Here is a 23,405-nt window from a genome sequence, read left to right as displayed (position 1 = left end):
CCTGCCTTGCTTCCATCCCACCCTGGCTTTTGCTAATGCCACGCAGCAATGGACCATCTCTCATTGCTGGGGAATGGGTGGCCACAGGGAACATCTAGGTGTAATTAACCTAACTACTGGAAGGAACCTGACTGTAATTAGCCTAATTAGTCCTGGTAATTGACTAACGGAGGTGGCGTTACTAGGTGGTGATGCATGGAATCCACATTCGCTCTGGGCTGCTTTGAATGCTCATGGCGTTTTCTTTTCACTTATATTTTGTGATGCTGAAAAAACATAAATATGGAGTTTAAAACAAAAAAACAACATAAACATGTGCGCTTATTTGCTTTTCTGCATAGGGCCAGGGACTATCCTAAAGTGAACATAAATGGAATAAGTTCTCTCTGGTCACCAGTTATTAGTACTGAATGCATCCTTTGCCAGCCTGGTGCCCTCGAGATATTTCAGACTCCCATCAGCCCCCGACAGGGATTAGGGCTGATGGGAGTTGTAGTCCCAACCATCTGGTCTCTTTTCCTCTCAAGCAAGCAGCATGCTGGCTCAAACATTCGCTTAGTTTAAGGAAGAAAGAGATCGTGGAAAGAAGCATCTTCTACAGATATGCTGCCTCCCCCCCCAAAAAAAGGGATCCTGTGTATCAGCATCAGGATGCCTTAGGGCTTGTCTGGATGATCAAAAATATAGATGCCTCCAACCACATGATTTTAGCCTTTGTACAATAAGTGATCCTGTGATGTTCATCCAGGTTTACCAAAGTGTGGAAGGGAGGGGGAGAGCAGTACTGCAGGGATAGCTTGATTCCTGTTGCCATCTCTTTAAATGAAAACCCAGGGAAGATGTGTACTGAAGAGGGGGAATTAGACTGGCCTTACCATGTTGAAGTAGTACAGTGCCTACAACTTTCACAATCCCTGCCTGGTGGGAGTTGTAGTCCAGAACATGTGGAGGGCACCAGGTTGGGGGAGGCTGTGATGGTGGCAAAGAGATGAGGTCCTTCCATCATATGTCCCAAACTGAAGGATACTTCCAAATGGCCTAGACCATGGGTAGGCAAACTAAGGCCCAGGGGCCGGATCCGGCCCAATCGCCTTCTAAATCCTGCCCGCGGACAGTTCAAGAATCAGCATGTTTTTACATGAGTAGAATGTGTCCTTTTATTTAAAATGCATCCATGGGTTATTTGTGGGGCCTGCCTGGTGTTTTTACATGAGTAGAATGTGTCCTTTTATTTAAAATGCATCTCTGGGTTATTTGTGGGGCATAGGAATTCGTTCATTATTTTTTTCCAAAACATAGTCCGGCCCCCCACAAGGTCTGAGGGACAGTGGACCGGCCCCCTGCTGGAAATGTTTGCTGACCCCTGGCCTAGACTATGGAGGCTGGGAACACTATCTCCATGCAGAACGTCCTCAACAAGGTGCCTGAACCTGAGCCACTGTGGGAAAGCGCTTGGGTTGTCTTTGGACACTTCCTGTATTTGGCTATTATAGGACTCCCAGGCAGAATGGGAATCTGAACATGACTGAGGGCCAAAAGAGTTATTATTTGTGAAAGTACAGATCCCAATGTTAATATAGGCTGCATTCTACCTCCACTGTCAGTTGTTTTTCCTCTGAATAACACTTGCTGGGAATCTTTGGTGGGCAGAGGGCTGTTGTGCTGATGTTCAGCTTGCATGCTTCCCAGAGGCGTCTGGTTGGCTGCTGTGAGAACAAGATGCTAGACTGAGTGGGCCATTGGCCTGATCCAACAGGCTCACTTCACGTTCTTATGTTATTAATGTAGCAGGCTGTATCCCTTTTTCCTCTCCGAAATCCTTTCTTAGGCAAAATATGCATGAAGGAGAAGTGGAAAGGATGGGGTGTACAGGTTGCATTCAGAAGCCCGGGTGTAATTTTTAATGGACTGAGACATAAATGCAACATGATTCACTTTGAACAGGGCACCTGGAATAGATGGAAGTTAATTAAAACAATCCCTCATTTCTCACCAAGCTTAAAACTTCTGAAGACTGTCTAGAGGAGGAGTAAGAGGAGGGCTTTTTTTTTATTACTCCTAGATGGTATTCAGAAGGCCCATAAATACATCTCATATAGCCGTGATCCCATTCATCTTGCTGCCTCTCCTACTCTTCTTTGCCAACAATCAGATCCCAGTAAACAACCTCAAGTGAAATTTGCAACTGTCAGATAAACATTAAAAATGCTTCCCTTGTCCTTTGCCACTGATAGTCCCATTAATATTGTAATGGAAGAAAAAGTTATGAAAATGAATGCACACCAGTTTGGGAAGTGGATGATGTGCACTGCTGCCAGGAAACACACACACACACACACACACAAACACACACACACACACACTTAGATGGGAACATAGGAGTCTTCCTACTGGATCAGACTGGAGGTCCATCAGGTCAGAGCTGTTGTCAAACCTGTTTCTCATGCACTGCTTGAAATTGTTGGGGTCTCAATGGACCACTGAAGAACCTTTTCATTTGTTTGTTCTGCATTTGTACAAGAAATACTCATTTTGCTTCTGGATTAAAAATGTGATGATGATGATGATGATGATGATGATGATGATGATGATGATTTGTTGGAGCCCAACAGCATCTGGAGAGCCATGGGTTCCCCATCACTGCTCTACTGCACAATTTGACAGGTGGGTCCAATAATTTTCCACAAAACTCCAGCAATGATTCAGTTAAAATCCCAAGATGATAAAAATGACAAAGAAACAAAACAAGACATCTCTATGAACTTAATGTTTTCCCTTCCTTTCTGCTCTCTGAGATTCCAGAACAAATCCAGAGAATGTTATTCTTTGATGCTGTTTCTGTTCATTTGGGAGCAGAAAGCAAAGAGAACTAAAACCTTAATGAGGTGAAATGTCAACCAGGAGGGTATTTTCATTTAAAGGAAGAAAAATAAAAGGAAATGGATATTTTAACTTTTATCTCTGAGTAAGTTAATTTTCACACTTAACTGCTGAACTGGCTAAATTCTTTTCTTTTCTTAAAGACCTTTATAAATTTCATCATTAATAAAATCAGACATTCAATTAGCAGAGAATTTCTGATTGCTTACTGTGATTTTCACCAACTCCTTTTCATTTCCCCCATTCTTTCATTCCAGTCCTCCTTTCCACAGTTCTTTCTGCTCCTGCACCCCATGCCCGAAAAATCAGGGGAAAGTGAAAATTGATCCCATTAACCTCTGTCATTACCTAAATCCATCTCTTAATTAGTATGAGTTAATATGATTAATCAAAATAATGAGACAAACCTATTAAATTAGGGTGTTTAAATTACAAATGGAAGTGGTAAAGGCAAAGGGGCTGATAACAAATAGCTGCAGTTGGTGGTAGTTTTTCAAATGATATGTGACAATCAGCCCAATGGAAACCAACCTTATCCGTGAGAAAGAAACACCCAACACTAACCCAGAATAATTTCGCCAGGCTATTACTGTTGTATAAGAACCCGTAATAGGATATCACTCCACAGAGTCGTGTCATAATAATGTTTACCATTTTGATGGTGCATTTCTAGTACTCAAAGCACTTTTGTTGCTATTTTGGATTGTTTATTCAGCTTCTATCTTCTTCTTCTTCTTCTTCTTCTTCTTCTTCTTCTTCTTCTTCTTCTTCTTCTTCTTCTTCCTCCTCCTCCTCCTCCTCCTCCTCCTTCTTCTTCTTCCTTCTTCTTCCTTCTTCTTCTTTGGCGATCACTTATAGCCAAGTAAGATTGTCTTCCATAAACATGGTTTCAACAGTGACTGTGACTGTGGAGGCCAGTTCTGGATCCACACATCCTTCCACAGTGGGGACATACGTTTCTGGGCAGGAGTGGATCAAGGTGAGGGTTCACCAAGCGTGCCTTCCTCTTAGCACTTTCTCCCTTTTGTCCTGAGTTCGGGCATCTCCAAAGCCCATTATATCTTTGGTAAAGGCTATTCTCCAACTGGAGCGCTTGCAGGTGAGAGCTTCTAACTAGAGTGGTCACTTTAGCATCACCAAGATGAAATTTGAACTGGGAACTATTTACCTCAGGTTATTAGCCACCATGTTAAATGGTGGCCCCGTGTGCCTTTAGACCAGTATCTCCCCACCTGGTGCCCTCCAGCTATTTTGGATTAGGCTAACCCCATCCTCCCTGAGCCATTTGCCATTCTAGCTGAGACTGATGGGAGTTGTAGCCCAAGACCTCTGGAGGACGCCAGGTTGGGGAAGGCTGTTTTGTGGAGGATACTGAATAATATCCATAAAATGCTGTTGTCTCATTTCTCATTCCTCTCCACCTTCTTCACACACCCAGTGGCATCTGGTTGGCCACCATGGGAACAGGATGCTGAAATAACTGAGCCTTCGGCCTGATTCTGCATGCTCCTCTCATGTTCTTTACTTCAGGATGTCACTTTCAGGATTTTTCCTCTCTCTTTTTGCTGCCTTCCTGCACAGACCCTTTGCAGTTGTGAATTTACCATCCTTATCACTACTGGGCCACCAAAGGGCTTTGCCCATTCATACAACTATGCACCATCACATGACAGGAAGTCCCACCTACAATATATATATCTGCACCTCTGCAAAACCAACTCTGCACCTCTGCAAAACCAAGCAAATCTCTCACATTTGACTCCCACATTTTCAGAACTTTAATTTCACCCAATGAGTCATTAAAACTGAGACTCTGGTGTGCTCCAGAAGTGATGTCAAACCTTTATTGAGAAAAGGGCTAGTGTTCACAATTCTGCATGTAACAGGTCTTAAGGCACAAAATATCGATGAATAATGATACTCATATGATACTGCTAGGGACGCAGGTGGCGCTGTGGGTAAAACCTCAGTGCCTAGGACTTGCTGATCGTAAGGTCGGCGGTTCGAGTCCCCGCGGCGGGGTGAGCTCCTGTCGTTCGGTCCCAGCTCCTGCCCACCTAGGAGTTCGAAAGTACCCCTAAGTGCAAGTAGATAAATAGGTACCGCTTTATAGCGGGAAGGTAAACGGCGTTTCCATGTGCGGCACTGGTGCTGGCTTGCCAGTTGCAGCTTCGTCACGCTGGCCACGTGACTCGGAAGTGTCTTCGGACGGCTACGGCTCCCAGCCTCTTGAGCGAGATGAGCGCGCAACCCTAGAGCCAGTCACGACTGGCCCGTACGGGCAGGGGTACCTTTACCTTTACCTTTTATGATACTGCTAAATAAATCATAGCAAATTAGAAAAGGATGTCTCCAAATGGCCCAGCCAAGATGATGGCTTTTAAGATACATGTCAAAATTTGATTTCACTGGCCATAGATCCACATTCCAACACCTTTTAATTTTGGTCATACTGAATATGGTGTTCTTATAATAAAGTATATCATAGCAAGTGTTGGGTATGTCTAAGAAATATATAAATTTCCAGAGGCCCAGATTAAACACACACACACACACACACACACACACACACACACACACACACACACTGTGCAGTGAACCAATGTGGTATGAAGGATTGTGCCATTGGAACCTGTGTCCAAATCTTTGCTGAACCATGACACTCAGAGAGTGTGCCAAGTCCCACAGGCTAACCTAACTCACTGAAGCTAAAACAGAATAGTTCCATGTATACTAGAGGAAGGATCAGACACAAATGTGATAAATAAATTTTGAAGCCTTTCTAGCTAAGCAATGGACTATAAATTAAATTTCTATACTTTGGCTCTGACACTGAATGTTTCTGTGGACTTGGGCAAGTCTCTCATCTTTTCTCGTCTGAATTTCATAAATGAACTCAATAGCACATGCAGCATAATGGAATCTAATTCTTACTGACCAACAATCTTAAAATGTGATACCCTCATTCATTATAAGAGGGCAGGGGTAATATTCCAAAGCTGACCCTCGCACTTTTCATCAGAGGTCAACCAAAGGTTAGACATTCTTATTGGATTTCAATCATTCAAATGTCCTTTTGAGCTACAGTCAAGAAATTTGGTTCTTTCATTTGTTATGGGCCACTGATTAAAGGAGAAAGTGGGAAACAGATTTGACATTTCTGGCACAGGTCACCAAAAGGCCATCAGTTTAACAATTAACAAAAGCTACATTAATTTGTTTCAGGGGATAGCTCTATGGTAGAATTGAAGTATACAGTTTGGGGACAAAAAAATCACCAGGAGTACTTCACTAGGAATGGAGGGGAAATTCAGTTTGATTCAAACTTTAATGAGAACCATCCTAATTCACATTTTTCAAAAGAATATGCAAACCAAACCGCAATAATCATCAAAATTCACACTTCTCCAAATTTTGATGTGCAGGTCTCCAACCAAATAATGTGTACAAAAATGTGTATTTATTAAAATACAATGCATTTATTAGCGAAAATAACTTATAAATGTGCATCATATTGGGGCAAGTTGCTTGCAAAATTGTGTATATTATGAGAAAATTGCACTGAAATGCTTATGAAATTTCATGAAGACTTAAAAAAGAAATTAAGAAGTGAAGCAGAAATGTGGAGAACTGAAGAATGGGTGTGTGTGATTCTTTACTCTCTTATTAGTAAACAAACAAACAAACAAACAATCCAAAAGAGACACACCCTCGTAACTAGATCTCATTTTGAAAGCCACACCTCCTTGCATGGTTGGCATTCATGTACCTTGGGAGACAGAGGGAGTGTGCTTTTTGGGGGGTGAAGTAGCACATTATAGTCTGAATGTCCATGTAAGCGGGTGGGGTTGTGACATTCACCAGTTTTAAGCACAGGTGAGACAAGAGGTTGTGGTGTCTCAGGTAAGTTCTTTTGCCAATCCATCTTCTGTCTAGCAGGGCAGAACATACCTGCAGGTCCTCCAACTTCCACAGGCAAACATGTTCATTGTCTGTGCAATGTTCTCCCCCTTTGTGAAGGAGGGTGACACCTTGCTGCAGCATCAACTCCACAGGGCATCATTTATTTTATACAATTCTTTATTTGGGGGGTATTTAAGCAGGGAGGGAATTCCACAAAAATGGTGCCACCAGTAAAAAAAATAATTAAAAGCGCCCACCTATGTGTTACCAGACGCCAATAATTTTCAGTCCATGCCAAAACCAACTGGGTTCCATTAGCTGACCAAATTGCCCTTACCAGGCAGCAGAGAGGAAGGTGTTTTTTCAGGTAACCTGGTCCAAAGTTATTTAGTAGCAGAACCTGAAAAGTGGCTCAGTGGCTAGTTGGCAGCCAGTGTAGATCCTTCAGAGCTGGTGTGATATGTGGCTAGTAAGGAGCATCACTCTCCATTCAGTCTCCAACTGTCAGGTTTAGCACTTCTTTCATACAAGACACAACACGCTGGCAGTTTAACTAGGTAAAGGTAAAGGGACCCCTGACCATTAGGTCCACTCGTGGCCAACTCTGGGGTTGCAGCGCTCATCTCGCTTTATTGGCCAAGGGAGCCGGCATACAGCTTCCGGGTCATGTGGCCAGCATGACTAAGCAGCTTCTGGCGAACCAGAGCAGCGCATAGAAACGCTGTTTACCTTCCTGTTGGAGTGGTACCTATTTATCTACTTGCACTTTGACGTGCTTTCGAACTGCTAGGTTGGCAGGAGCTGGGACTGAGCAATGGGAGCTCACCCTGTCGCAGGGATTTGAACCACTAACCTTCTGATTGGCAAGTCCTAGGCTCTGTGGTTTAACCCACAACGCCACCCGCATCCCTGGGAGTTTAACTAGTTGAGGTTTATTAGCAATAACAGGCTTCCAGCAATCCGAGCTTCCCACAACTCATTCCTCACCACCAGAGTCAGTTGACTCGACTGGCTTCCTGCCCTTCCCAAGGCCAGATATACCCAGGCCTGCACCCGCTTCCTGTTCGTCTTCCTTTGTTCTAATCGCTTGCTCCGCCTCCTACTTCTTGGAGACTCAGGTGCATCCAATTCCTCCTCCTCAGGAGTTGAATCCAACTTCCTCCTACCACCTGCATCCTGCTCCTTCATCTCTGTGCTGCTGCGAAAACTTACAGGCAGCATTCCAGAGCAAGAAGGGCTTACCTCACTTTCGTTGTGTGAAAGAATCAAGTTTCTATTTTCCTCTGCCTCTTCCTCCCCCTCTGCAGAGTCCTCTCTGCTGGCCATGTCTCCAACACCCGCATTCTGCACCAGCTTCAGCCTCTGAACCAGCTGCATGTGAAGGCTGAAATAAAGCACCCTATGAGAGTCCACACCTGACATTCTCAACACATGAATCTCTGTGACCAACTTATTCCTGTCCAGTAGGGCTGTACACAGCCCCCAGCTGATCTGCCCTATGGCCCCAATCCATGGGGGAAATGGGTTGACCCTCCTGGGGAACCACCAACCTGTCTTGCCCCAGATCTAGTCCCAAATAAGTTCAGGAGTGGGACTGATGTGGGTCATTAAAACCTCAGTTAAACACATATTAAGTGACTTGTACTGGACAGAAATTTGGAAACGTTTCACTGACAATGGAAATAACCACAGTTGCTTGGACTGTCCATCTCTTGAGTCTGATTATAAAATAGATCTTCTCCAGTAAGCTCCACATAAGAGGAGTTCACCGCATTCTTACAGTCTGCTTCACTGTACTCATGGGAGCATCATTAAAATGTCTTCATTACGAGCAGAATTTGTGAAAAATATTTATGCAAGCCATATCAAAAGCAGAACCTTCAGGGTGTGTTATTATCTGCTGTATAAAAATTCAGTCCAGGAGCTGAAAACATACCTTTTGACCAGGCAAAGAGACATGCACTGGTGGGGGAGAAACAGCAATAATAAATCTGAACTATTTGACTAATAATGAATCATGATTACCAGGTTCTTTTCTCCGCACATTCAAGGATGAATCAAGAATGGTTCCTCTCTCCAAACTTACCACCAAAACCACATACAGTGGTACCTTGGTTTAAGAACAGTCCGGTTTAAGAACAATTTGGTTTACAAACTCCGCAAAATCGGAAACAGTGTCTTGGTTTGAGAACTCTACCTTGGTCTAAGAATGGAATCTGAATGATGGAAGGGCACCGGCGGCAGGAGGCCTCATTAGGGAAAGCACACCTCAGTTTATTAACAGTTTTGGTTTAAGAACGGACTAAATTTGTAAACCGAGGTACCACTGTATAGTGTTGATTTGTCACTTTTCAGCTTTATTATCAGTGCCCTTAATCTGAAAATTGGGGTGTGTGTCTTCTGGAACTGTGCTGCTACGTGAGTCAGCTGGCTCACAATGAAGCATGGCACTCAAAAATGGGCAAGTCAGCTGGCCGTCTCCCCTGCTGCTGCCCCTACCTGGCAGCTGCTGGCTCCCTTCCCTTCCCTTGGCTCTCGCTTCCTTCACCTGCACTGCACCTCACACCGTCAAGGCAGCAGCAGCAGTGGCTTTGGCGGTGGCAGAAAGGGTGTTGCACACATCTGCCACCTCCGCTCTGGCAGGGAACAACCTTCCCTGCACACAAGGGTTCCACTTCAGGAGGGTTCCATTGCTCAGTACAAGTGCTGGCTGCAAGCACCGGTTCATCCTCTTCAGTGGCGGCACTGGAAGGCTTCTGTAATTCCATGAATGTCCCAGGAAATAAGGACAGTTGACAGGTATGGTGTGAATGTGGCCTTATCCGCCCATCAAATATGTGTGTGGAGGGGGAAATAATTCAAAAAGGCTATAAATCTCAGCACAAAATTGACAGGCGTGCCCCTTCTGACCAGTACATTAGCTATAAAGTAGCAAAGCTAGCATTAGATTTGCCAGACATTAAGGACGCATCTGCCAGATTAGCCAAGAGGACTCACTGAGGATGAAAGGTGGAGACACTTGGGTGTTCAGCTAACATACTAAGCAGGATGCAGCTCAAGACAGTCCCTCTACAGAGCTAAGGGGAATAAATAATGGTGGAGCTGTACTTCCAGATCAGATGTGGCCATGGCACCCACAGCACATTTTGAACCACTTTGCCTGCCCATTCCACCTATGTGCTGTTCTGACAGCCTCCAGTCCTAAAGATTTAGAAGCCTGAGGAATAGATCAAAGCAAGCTTTTTAAAACACACACAAGCCATTAAATTGGGACTAGTATTATTAAAAGGGGGAAGGGCAAAGGGCATGAGAGGAGTCACAAGGTCAGTGACCCCAGCCAATGGCTGGTCAACCTTTGTTATAGGAATGGAAGGCTGCAGCTAAGAAGGCATTGCTGGTAGCCTAATGGGGGACAACTGTGCCCTGTATAGTTGAAATGCCCTGGGCCAAATATGCCACCTATGCCACCACACACACATGCATGAATACACAGCACAAATTGTACCCCTTCTTTCAGTGCTGAGGATGCTCACCTGTACATCCTCCCTTCGGCACTGGTGTAAGGTAGGAAGAAGCAGCAATGAGGAAGCTCTGGAATCGCTGATGAGGTATTGGCTGAGGCTACTTTTTGGTTCTCCAATGAGAGGAAAGAGGTGGCTCAACGCTGGTGGTGCTGTGGTCTAAACCACTGAGCCTAGGGCTTGCCAATCGAAAGGTCGGAGGTTTGAATCCCCACAATGGGGTGAGCTTCCGCTACTTGGTCCCAGCTCCTGCCAACCTAGCAGTTCGAAAGCACGCCAAAAAGTGCAAGTAGATAAATAGGTACCACTCCAGCGGGAAAGTAAACAGCATTTCCATGCGCTGCTTTTATTTCACTAGAAGCGGCTTAATCATGCTGGCCACATGACCCAGAAAAACTGTGTGCGGACAAACGTCGGCTCCCTCAGCCAGCAAAGCGAGATGAGCGCTGCAACGCCAGAGTTGTTCATGACTGGACCTAACTGTCAGGGGTCCTTTACCTTTACCTTTTACAACCAAAGCAGAGAGGCAGTAGCTGGCTTGGTATGCCTGCAATGAAAGGCTTGAAAAGGCAGGCTGCATCAACTCTGCTGCAAAAAAAACACCTCTTGCTTCTTGGTGCAGTTATTATAGCAGAATCCCATCTGGACAACAAAGTTGGCAGTTGGCTTGGTAGGAGTATCACCGTAATGAAAATCCCAGTGGCGGCAGTGACCACTTCAGGGATGACCATGAGAGTAGAGGTGCTACACCTTGATACTTGGACCATGGCACCTAGCTTGGATGAATGTGGAAAGAAAGGAACATGGAAGGAAAGTTGTTGGTTCTCATGTGAGGGAAGAGCCCACGCCAAAGGTGGGCATGAGGGCCCTCTGGGTGACAACCAGGGTGGCAGTGTTTGTATTAACCTAGGTAAAAGATCGGGTGGAGTTCTTCAATATTTGAAAATTGAGTCTTGGAACCAAACCATTGGATGCAGGTGTAATCATCTGAAACATGATGGTGTGTGCTACTGTTCTATTTTGTGTGGTGATTCTTCAACATCAACTTTATTGGACTGGTCAAGTTGTTTGGATGCCTGATTATTGTCTTCCAAAGCAACTATTCAATTCTGAACTTAAAAATGGAAAGCATAATACTGGTGGTCAACAAAAATTCCTTCCAGTAGCACCTTAAAGACCAACTAAGTTAGACTGAACACACACCGGTGTTCAGTCTAATTATCTTGTTTCTCTTCCTAGGTTCCTCAGTGTGTATCAGAGAGTTCCAAAGATACTGCTCACTGATCTCCAGTTAAGAGTTCCACAAACTCACATAAGAGTTCCACAAACTCACATATCATGCTGCTGCATTAGGGGCCCTGCTCCCTCATTTATGACCAGATAAAAAGCATATATTTTAAAGCAACACTCATTGTTATTATACAATGTTATATAGATTTTTTGTACATGTTGTTGTTTAGTCATTTAGTCGTGTCTGACTCTTCGTGACCCCATGGACCAGAGCACTCCGGGCACTCCTGTCTTCCACTGCCTCCCGCAGTTTGGTCAAACTCATGCTGGTAGCTTCAAGAACACTGTCAAACCACCTTGTCCTCTGTCGTCCCATTCTCCTTGTGAAGGAATGGGTTTCCCAAAACCCAAAACTGACTGTGCCATTTGACTTCCTTCCTCCTGTCCCGGAGCAACACAGACCCAATCGGTGAACTCAAATAAGGCTACACTTGTGCCCTCAATCTTTCCCAACATCAGGGTCTTTTCCAGGGAGTCTTCTATTCTCATGAGGTGGCTAAAAAATTGGAGCCTCAGCTTCACGATCTGTCCTTCCAGTGAGCACTCAGGGCTGATTTCCTTAAGAATGGATGCGTTTGATCTTCTTGCAGTCCATGGGACTCTCAAGAGTCTCCTCCAGCACCATAATTCAAAAGCATCATACATGCTTTTTTTGTACATACTGAAGTGATATAAAAACAGTGGCATTCAATTGTCTTTAGATGGTGTTTTCCCCTCAACACCTCAATGCAATCCTCACTGTTGCATTATATGGCAGAATAATAAATTATTATTATTATTATTATTATTATTATTATTATTATTATTATTATTATCAGTTATAACTTCTGCCAAAACTGAATATAAAATGGAACTAATGGAACTAAATGGGAACTAAAAATGACAGTGATTCATCACGAGTGTGGATAACTATGCTAAAGGCACAAGTACTATAACTATGCTAAATGAAGTTCTATGACCATCATAGAGGCCTTTATTAAGAGAGAACCCAATAACTCTTATAAAGTCTTCCCAGATGATTGTTTGATTGTTGTTTTTCGTTTGAAGGAAATCAACTGCTGAACCTGTGAAAGGATGATTATAATGAGTATGAAATTCTTATTCTTATTCTTATTATTAAAGGTAAATGGACTCCTGACCATTAGGTCCAGTCGTGGACGACTCTGGGGTTGCAGCGCTCATCTCACTTTACTGGCCGAGGGAGCTGGCATACAGCTTCCGGGTCATGTGGCCAGCATGACTAAGCCACTTCTGGAGAACCAGAGCAGCGCACAGAAATGTTGTTTACCTTCCCGCTGCAGCGGTACCTATTTATCCACTTGCACTTTGACGTGCTTTCGAACTGCTAGGTTGGCAGGAGCAGGGACCGAGTAACGGGAGCTCACCCTGTCATGGGGATTCAAACAGCCAACCCTAGGTTCTGTGGTTTAAACCACAGTGCCACACGCGTCCCTCATTCTTAATATTACTATTTATTAACTACCTTCTAAACCACTGCCTGAAGACAATTTACATGTAAGATAATTAAGAACAGTTAAAAATACAAAAAAACAACAACAACACACAACCAAATACATTTAAAACAATACTAAAACATTAACAAGTGGATATTCATGGTAAAGACCTATCTATCCAGCTGGGAAAGCCTGTCAGAACAAAAATATATTCAATTATTTCCAGAAAGTGCCAGTAGTGAGTTCCCTGTCATATCTTGACAGGAATTTAGTTCCATAGTACTGGGGCAGCCACACTAAAACCATTAGTGAGGATTCTGAGATCTTTGGAACAGGCAGGAGAAACTCTTACACAGACTGTGGCGATCTACTTTGTGTGTAAGGGATAAAGTGGTTGCTCAAATAATAATTTTCTGTACTGAAGCTACCTCTGTAATTGTCTAGCTTCCATAGCTAACATGTCCATTAATTAGAAGTCTGGTGTGAGTATCTTCTCCAATACATACCAGAAAGCAGGAAATATAGCATCATACTCCCTGTAAACAGGTTCCTCCAGACTTCCATTTTATTGCATGCCCTCCAACATTTCCCCAATGAAAATAGGGGCGTCCCAAATTCCATAATGGTAATTTTACTATTTATACCCCACACATCATACTGGATTGCCCCAGACACACTGGACAGCTTCCAACACATATAAAAACATAATAAAACATTAGCCTTTAAAAAAAAAAAAAAAAACCCTTCCCTATACAGGATTGCCTTCAGATGGCTCAGGGGTTGGGTAATTCTGTACCCTCCAACATTTCCCCAATGAAAATAGGGACATCCTGAGGAAAAGTGGGAGATTCTGAGATCAAATCAGAAACCGGGACGGCTTCTCTAAATCAGGGACATCCCTGGAAAACAGGGACACTTGGAGGATCTGTTATTACACATTCATGTTTCATGCCCATGATGCTTCCAAGTACTGTTTGCAGTTGCAAATGTTTTGAGGCAAGCAACCACACAGCTTAATTTCCAGTCAGTGCATGTCCTGTAACTTACTTCTGAAATCCCCTAACTTTTTGTACCACCAACAACTGTTCTGGCTTATTTTTGTCCCACTTTCGTTGTGCTATAGCCCTCCCGGACAGCAGTAATGTGGCAGTGTTGCAGAACAACTAATAAAGCAGAATAAATCCACCGCAAATGCACTATTATTATTATTATTATTATGAATGAAGAGCAAGTGCTTCCTCCTTTTTCATGCACACTGAATGGTGAAGTGGGGAGTCTAACCTGTGATAATAAGGACTGTGAGCATGGAACAAAGGAATGGCAGTAATTCAGGATTAAGTACTGTTGTTGACTAACCAAAGTGAAGATTTATAGAAACTTGGCTCAGGCTGAAAAAGTAGGCATTTGGTGCCCCCACGTGGCCAATGGGTCACAGAGTAGCTCATTTTGTTTTTTCTGGTCACAAAGCTGTGGAGGAACTAGGCATAAAAGACAGTCCTTCAGGTCATAACCCAGGCTGCCTTTCAGGACTTAGATAGCAAAGCAGTTTTAAAACCTGAGTTCGTAGAAGATCCAGTTCTAAGTCATTTCATGATGAAGACCTATATGAAGAATCAGGATAGCTAAGAGCTATAGAGTAAAGCTTACAGGCCAGAATAGGGATAAAGCATTAAAATATGGATTCAGGGCACTTCTAGGTTGTTGTTATTTTGGAGTGGGACTCAATCACAAATTCAAGTTGATTTGGAACTCCCCCCACCAAAACAGATCCCAGCTTTTTCCCAATAAGTGACATGAAAAAGCACTGGAAAGTGTGGGAAAACTTGACCCAACATCATCTTCCATCATCACAAACATGTCAGAATAAACCCTTGGGAAATTTTTAATGTCTGGTGTTTTACAATTTTTTATATGTGCTGTAGGCCACCCATAGTGGCTGGGGAAACCCAGCCAGATAGGCAGTGTATAAATAAAATTTATTATTATTATTCAATAAATAACAACTATTGTCTAACCTCCCCGCAAAGTATGTACAATCAAATCAGGGAAAATCTACTATATATTTTGAAAAGTTTTCTGCTTGTTATTCATTCGGACACTTCTTAAGGTGTCTTAATAATTATTGTTGTTTTTAATAATACGAATTTTGCATGATGGTTCCTGAGTTCAAGGAGCAGGTTTTTGTCTGTTTTGGGGTACAACTGGATGCCATATTGAATCAAGATGGTGGACCGAATCTTTCAAATCACTGATATCAAAACTGCACTGTGGTTTTTTTTCTGTTTCTTAGAATTCCTGAGCAATGCTGGCTATGAAGCTGCTAATGTTTAATAATCAGGTCCTCTGGAAGTGACCACGGTAACAGAACTGATGAAATACTCAGAGTATTATTATTGTTATTGTTATTAAAATTTGTATGCTGTCCTATACCCACAGGTCTCAGGGCAGGTCACAAGATAAAATCGCAATATCAAAACACAAAATACATAATCAAAATAAAAACACAAACACAGACAACACAATGCCGCCACCCTCCAACACATTTTAAAAGGGCATAGGATGTCAATCAGACAAAGGCCTGGTTAAAGAGGAACGTTTTTGCCTAGCACTGAAAGGTATACAGTGGTACCCCAGATTACATACGCTTCAGGTTACACACGCTTCATGTTACAGACTCCGCTAACCCAGAAATAGTACCTTGGGTTAAGAACTTTGCTTCAGGATGAGAACAGAAATCACGCAGCAGCGACAGTGGGAGGCCCCATGAATTAAGTACTTAACCTGAGGTACCACTATATAATGAAGGCGCCAACTGAACCTCGCTGGGGAGAGCATTCCACAGACAGGGCGCCGCTGCAGAAAAGGCCCATTCTTGTGTTGCCACCCTCCAAACCTCTCATGGAGGAGCCACACGGAGAAGGGTCTTGGAAGATGATCTCAGGGTCCAGATAGGTTATTATAGAAAGAGGTGGTCCTTGAGGTATTGCGGTTCTGAGCCGTCTAAGGTTTTATACACTTTGAATTGGGCTCGGAAACTAATTGGTATCCAGTGCAATCAGGCCAAGATTGGTGTAATATGCTCAAACCATCTTGCTCAGACATTTCTGAGGGAAATGCTTTGGAAAGTGTGGGATGAATGAATGACTAATGAGAAGACATAACAAGCAAATCAAGATGAATGTTCGTTAACATATGATCTCCCTGTAAACTAATCAGAACAAATGCTCAGTAAAGACTGGGTATAATCTAACCTCCATGCAAGCTTTGTGCAAGCAAGTCAGGATGGATGTGCAAGGCATAGGTCTTCTGGAGGAGCCCAAAGAGAAGCAGAATCCCACACAGGTGTGGTCATAATTTGCCACTCCATATGCACAGCATCTCCTGCAGCCACGCTGGTGCCAAACATATTGCTCTGCTTACTTTTGGACCACATCAGTGAGGCTGAGAGTGGGGTGGGCAGCCCAGGACCTCCATACACACTGCCTAGGCTTGTGCCCCAGGGACTTCACCCCTGGAGGAGCACTCCATCGTCTCTCAAGACAGACAGATGGCAACAATGGACAGGTGAAGCTTTGTAGCTTTGAGTCCCATCACCATTGAGAGGTACACAGTCTACAACAAAAGCATGAGTGTCACTTTTGTGTTTTGAGTGGCACTGATCTTCTCTGAGCCATCAAGAAACGTGTGGCCTTTTACAGAGAATATTACCACTTTGACAAATGAGAAAAGCATGGCTGTGAAATCAATATTTTGAAAGGCAAAGTGTTGTGGACACCCTTCTCTTCCTAAGACATCCTAAAACTATGAGCCCAGATCAGCTTCCCTTCTGATCCTAGCTTGAGGCCCCATGCTTCTGAGCACTTAGCGGCCAACATGGACTACATTACAAATCCATTTAAAATGATGTATTTGCCACTGGGTTCTAGCTTCTGATCTCTCCGGCAGCTAGATTAATCCTCTATGCAATTCGAAGAGCAGAGTTCCCAGCCTCTCAGGTCGTACAAATTCCCCACCCTCCCACTTTGATTGCTGATCACTTGGCACCATAAATCACATAAGAAAAAAACAGCAGCAATCAGAATGTATTTTATCCACTCCCCACCCCCACCCCCACCCAAGATAAGGGATTGGATCTTGCAAACCATCTCACTAAGGCGAAGTATAAGATGTTCAGGTAAATCAGGGTAAGGGAACCTGTGGCCTTTCAGATGCTGTTGGATTCCAACACCCCTCAGTCCCAGCCGGCATGACCAACAGTCAGGGTTTACTGGACTTGTAGGTCAACAGTATCTGGAGGACCACAGCTTCCTCATCTCTTATCCCTACAGTCAGTGGTGCAGCATGGGGGCCACAGGAGTGATTGCCCCAGGCGCAAAATTGTTAGAAGGCACAAAATTTCAACACCCAATCCTGCTTCAATACAGCTGCATGCTTCTGTTGCTGGTCTCCATTGAAAACGGCTTCGCCATGCAAACCAGGAAGTGACCTCTCCAGACAATGGAACGACTCTTCTTTTCTTATCTCTGTGGCTGCAATCTCCTGGGTGACGAGGATACCATTAGGCAGTTGAATGCGCAGGCGTCCTCTGTTCATTTCCCTCCCTCCCACCCGCCACCTCTGTGCTGCCCCAGGCGCTGGCATCCCACGCTATGCCACTGACTGTAGGGATTAAGCAAGCTTCAAGCTGATCTTAAGGGATGGTTCCCTTTGAATAATACATTTCTTAGGGGAGTTAGGTAGACTCATTTAAGACGGATCTGTAGGTCCAGTGCCAAATGATTTTGCCTTTAGTTTAGCCAGTGTATGTGCATTAGAACTTTCTCATTCCCACCTACCAACACCACCTGATTTAGAGAAACATCTGCTGATAGGTATATACATCAGGCATGTATCAGTCCACAGTGTTCAGCAAGGACCAAGAGCCAGTTCTCATCAAGAAAATAACAGAGAGAGATAGAGAGAGAGACCTTTTGCATTTTATTTATTTTTTTAAAAATCATCTCTCTAGAAAACTGGCCTTTTGTGTGATGGCACCTACTCTCTGTCAGAAAGCTGTCATCTCTATTTTCAGTGCCTCTTTATGTCGTTCCTTTTTCAACAAGGCTTTTAAGCGGAGAACTGTATCTGAATTGGATTTGAAATTGCTTTTACATCGGAATTGGGTTGTTGTTTTTCAAATGTTTTGTTTTTATTGTGAAACCACTTCCATATATTTTATGGAAGCCAATTCATAAATGAATTCAATAAGTAGGTGCTATGGAGGAGGTGCAGATCTTTAGTGTACTTGAAATATGCAGGCCTTCCCCCTGCCATCCTGACTGACACCGGCACATCTACTCAGAAGTAAGACACTGGCGGAGTTCAAGGGAGGTTATTCTCAAGTAAGCATGCATCAGACTGCAATATTACTTGTTTTAGTACTGTGCAACCATTCAATTCCCCCCTCTTAATCATCCATCTAACGATGGATACAAGCCACAATATCTATGTTCTCCCTGTGCTGTTGGAGGGAACATGCTTCTAAATGTCAGATTTTCTTGGCTTTCAAGTCCCATCAGTCCCACGGCCAGTGCATATCGTCCAACATTTCTCCAGTGAAAATAGGGACATCCTATTCCATAATAATAATAATTTTCTTATTTATACCCCACCCATCTGACTGGGTTTCCCCAGCCACTCTGGGTGATTTCTAACATATATATAAAAATAATAACGAAACAATCAGCATTAAAAAAACTTCCTTCAGATGTCTTCTAAAAGTTATATAGCTACTTATCTCCTTGGCTTGTGGGTTGCATAACTCTATACCCACCAATATTTCTCCAATTAGGGACGTCCTCAGGAAGAAGTGGGATATTCCAGGATCAAATCAGAAACTGGGGTGTCTTCTGTAAATCTGGGACTGTCCTTGGAAAATAGGGACACTTGGGAGGTCTGCCAGTGGTCAGAGATGATGGTAGCTGGAGTCCAACAATGTTTGGAAGACACCAGGTTCCCCCACCCCTGGTTTAAACCATGTAAGTATGTAAGGCCCATCCCTTATTATGATGTACGCTCCAGGAATTCTACCTGGAGCAGACTGTCCAGATACATGAAGTCTCAGAATCTCTCATGGGTCTATCTTTTAGGGAGCAAGGAAGGAACATGTAGCAACACTACATTGCCAGCTTTCCTTTATTTGTCCCTGTGAAACGCAATCAATATCTTCAGATTGATTAAGTGCATTTGCAAGCTCCTTGTTCTTGAATGTGGCCTGGGACAGGCCGTTTAGTATTCCCGGAAGACAGTGTCCCACCGAGAGTGAAAAATCAATGACCACAACCTTCATGGCCTTTGAGGATATTTACTTATTTGCATGCTACGTTTTAAATTTTTCATTTCATAGTGAAGTCCATTTTTTAAATGATTTTCTGGGGAGCAGTCTTATGGGCTAAATGTTTGCTTTTGCCAGCTTCTCCCGAGAGCAGTTGGAGTTGAGCGACCGTATTCTTCATCATTTATCACATTCAGACTCAATATTTATCAACAAAGATTTTCTGTGGCTGGAGGTTGTATTCCCCATTGCATCCCTCTTACTTTATGTTTCATATAGTTTTTACATTCTGCTTCAACCCTCAAATAAATACTTAAATATATAGATATGAATATAAGTAAATGTTTGACTAGATCTGAACCTTGACACCCAGCCCCAGGGAGAGCTGCAGCACTAAAGGGACAATATCATCAGGGGGCCGCTAGGGGCGCATTGGAAGATGCTGACAATTCCATCTCTCCAGCTCACACGAGGTAATTAAGAGGCTGATATAGGAGTATGCAGCCTCCCTTGTTACCCCAAGGGAATGGGGAACACTGCCTTGCCTGCGGTTGCCATAAATCACCCCCAGATTCGAAAGAAGGGGGTGAGGGCACTAGGCACACAGCCCTCGTGGGAGACGGCTCTCCCTGAAGCTGTCTCTGATCGCGCGTACTGGTTGCAGGAGCTCAAAATAAAGAATCAGAGAGAAGCAAATGCACATATTTCGAGTGAAGATCGGGAGATAAGACTGCTAATTAAAGTGATCTCTGTGAAGTGGAGCGACGGGCTGGACTCAACAATAAATCAAGAAGAAGATTCATCGAAGGATCGGTATGTCGGAGCAGGACTGGAAAGGGGGGGGGGACTTTTCTTTTTTTATCTTATGTGAGTACCTAACAACCCTCCCCCCAAGAAAGAATCGTTGCAAATACTGATTACAAGCAGGATAATTAAGAACTGTGTGGAAATAAATTACTAATCAAAGACATGGCTTGTGGGAACATCGGGAAAGGAATGAAAGCTCTTTGTGACGCAGTTAAAAAAAGATTTGTTACAGCAGGCCTGGCCACAGGATGATCGAGGGGGAGGAGGACCATGGCTTGTTATTACACCGGACTGTGAGTTTGACCTGGCAGGGGCCCCTGAGAAAATTGAGGAGAGACTGGCAGGCCTGTGGAAATTAACGGACAGACTTTGGGAAAGTTTTATACGGAAGTGCGGAAATGGCATCTGTCTATCTTGATATGGCTCTTGGAGGAGTGTAAAATCCACACAGGATATAACAATGTTTGTTTTCAACCCGCTTGTGGAGACTACCAGAGATCACAAAGAAAGGAATTTATGATAACAACAAGAAGATGAGGAAAATAACAAGGAGAAGATCGAACAGAACTGTGAATACTATTTTGACAGAACTGTGTACATTAAAGCAGCAGCAAGAGAGATGCTTGGATCCCTTTCTGAGTTCGAAGCATGGGTACCCCCAACAAAAATTTAAAAATTTGGCTGTGTAATTTGGAATTAATGTGATTTGGAATTAATGTGATTTGATTGGCCTGTTAATAAAAATTATTTGGGGGGGGAAATAAAGGGACAATATCAGGACCAGAGAGAGAACTGGTTGACGTCCTTGTAGGCTCAGACCTTTGCTGCTGTGAGTAGCTGCAGCTTTGTGAGATCAGCACAGTGGTACCTCGGGTTAAGTACTTGATTTGTTCTGGAGGTCCGTTCTTAACCTGAAACTGTTCTTAACCTGAAGCACCACTTTAGCTAATGGGGCCTCCTGCTGCTGTTGCGCCGCCGGAGCACAATTTCTGTTCTCATCCTGAAGCAAAGTTCTTAACCCGAAGTACTATTTCTGGGTTAGCGGAGTCTGTAACCTGAAGCGTATGTAACCCGAGGTACCACTGTAATAAGAGTAAGACAAAGCCCTGTTACCTTGAGAAGTGAAATCTACAATTGGCTTCTGGGGGATGCTCTTCTTCATTTGGCTCTCCACCAGAACTGGGTCACCAGTGGTGGGTAACTGCTGAAGGGATGACCCCAAAGGGAAGCTATATTTGCATTTGATTTTAAGGAACTGTTTGATAAATTTGACTGTACTTACTTGGGTTGCCATATGTCCTCTTTTTCCAGGACACATCCTCTTATTCAGAATTAAAATTTCTGTCCAGGTGGATTTTTTTAATTTGACAAATATCTGGGGGTTTTGTTTGTTTGTTTGTTTGTTTTTTGTTTAAAGTAACCCAAGATTTTTTTAAAAAAATAAAATAAAAACAATTTTAAAAGCCTCATGTGTTGTGCTCCCACCCCTCGCCATTTTTCATGAATGGAATGGGAGCACTCCGGATCGCCCGCATGGCTTCTTTCTTGGGGCCAATGAGGAGCGGCGGCTGTAGGCCAATGTTGTGGTTGTGTGGGTGTTTGTAGTTGCAGCACCTGCAGCTCTGCTTAAGCGAACTCTTGCCTTTCCCAAGCCTTTTGCTCTTCTAAAGCTACTGATATAAAGCACTAAAGATGAGACTAGCAACAACTTTTCCTCCGTCTCTTTCTCCTTCTTCTTTTCCCCCTTCACCAGAAGGCCCTAGGGCAGATTACAGCCATATACAACAGCAGGTGGCTCTGTGGGTTAAATCACAGAGCCTAGGACTAGATCAGAAGGTCAACGGTTCAAATCCCCGTGACGGGGTGAGCTCCCATTGCTCGGTCCCAGCTCCTGCCAACCTAGCAATTCGAAAGCACATCAAAGTGCAAGTAGATAAATAGGTACCGCTCCGGCGGGAAGGTAAATGGTGTTTCTGTGCGCTGCTCTGGTTCGCCAGAAGCGGCTTGGTCATGCTGGCCACATGACCCGGAAGCTGTACGCTGGCTCCCTCGGCCAATAAAGCGAGATGAGTGCCACAACCCCAGAGTCGGTCACGACTGGACCTAATGGTCAGGGGTCCCTCTACCTTTACAACATTAAAAACCGATTAAAACAAATTACAGTCACAACTGGAGTGAGTCCTAACCATATAGATCTCAGGATGAAGAGGTGTGTTGTCGGCATTCAACAAAACCGTATAATGAAGGTGCCAGATACAAAGCCCTAATTTATTCCATTGCCCTGTACAAAATGTGCTTTTCCTGTGGCCACTCATGCTCATTCTATCACCTCACCTGAAGACCAGTTTGAGAACCACTGCTTTACCAGAGTCATTGTGCTCATCAGGGGTGCCAACTTGAACGAAATATTGGAGGGGGTGGCAGGTAAGCCCCACCCTGCACAATCAATCACATGATGCTGCATGTGCACACCATTCAAATGGCAATGCCCATCAATGGGCGGGGGCAAAGGGACCTCGGCCACTAGGAGTTGGCTCCTATGGTGCTCATTATGGTTTTGTACTGATATGAGAATGTAGTGCACAACATGCCCTTTTGGGAATAGAAGGCCTCTTACATTTATGGAAAGGACTGAGATCCAGCAGATGCCACATTCACACTATACAGTAATAGCACTATGACACCACTTTAAACAGCCATGGTTTCCCCCAAGGAATTCTGGGAGCTGTAGTTTGTTCAGGTTTGCTGAGAGTTGTTCCCCTCCCAGAGATACAATTCCCAGAGTTCCCTGAGACGAGGGATTGATGGTTAAACCACTCTGGGGACTGTGACAGTGTGCTGTAAATGTATGGTGTGAATGTGGACAGAGATATCAGAAGAAGGGAGAGAGGATTTTCAACAATTCTCCCTCCCCGCTACAGCCCTCTTGCACCATCTCCCAGGTTGTACCAGAAAGTGCCTCAACCCCCTAAGTGCAGATTTGGGAGTAGGGCAGGGGTCTTCAGGGGGGAGATGGAACTGGCAAAAATCAGCTTCCCACCCACCTGTGCTCCAGCAGGAGTGTCCCATACACAGGAACTCTGGATCTGTCCCTATATACATCGCCACCACTTCAGCTGTCTAAACTTTTACCATCTCTATGCAAGGCTCAGTGTCATTGCTTTTATACTATCTGTGGCAGTCACCTTCCTGTTATCAGTTCCTACTAATTAAAAGATCAGGAGATCTGGAAGGTCA

This window comes from Podarcis muralis, chromosome 1 (assembly GCF_964188315.1).
Source record: "Podarcis muralis chromosome 1, rPodMur119.hap1.1, whole genome shotgun sequence".
NCBI lineage: Eukaryota > Metazoa > Chordata > Lepidosauria > Squamata > Lacertidae > Podarcis > Podarcis muralis.
Note: the sequence above shows the minus strand (reverse complement) of the source record.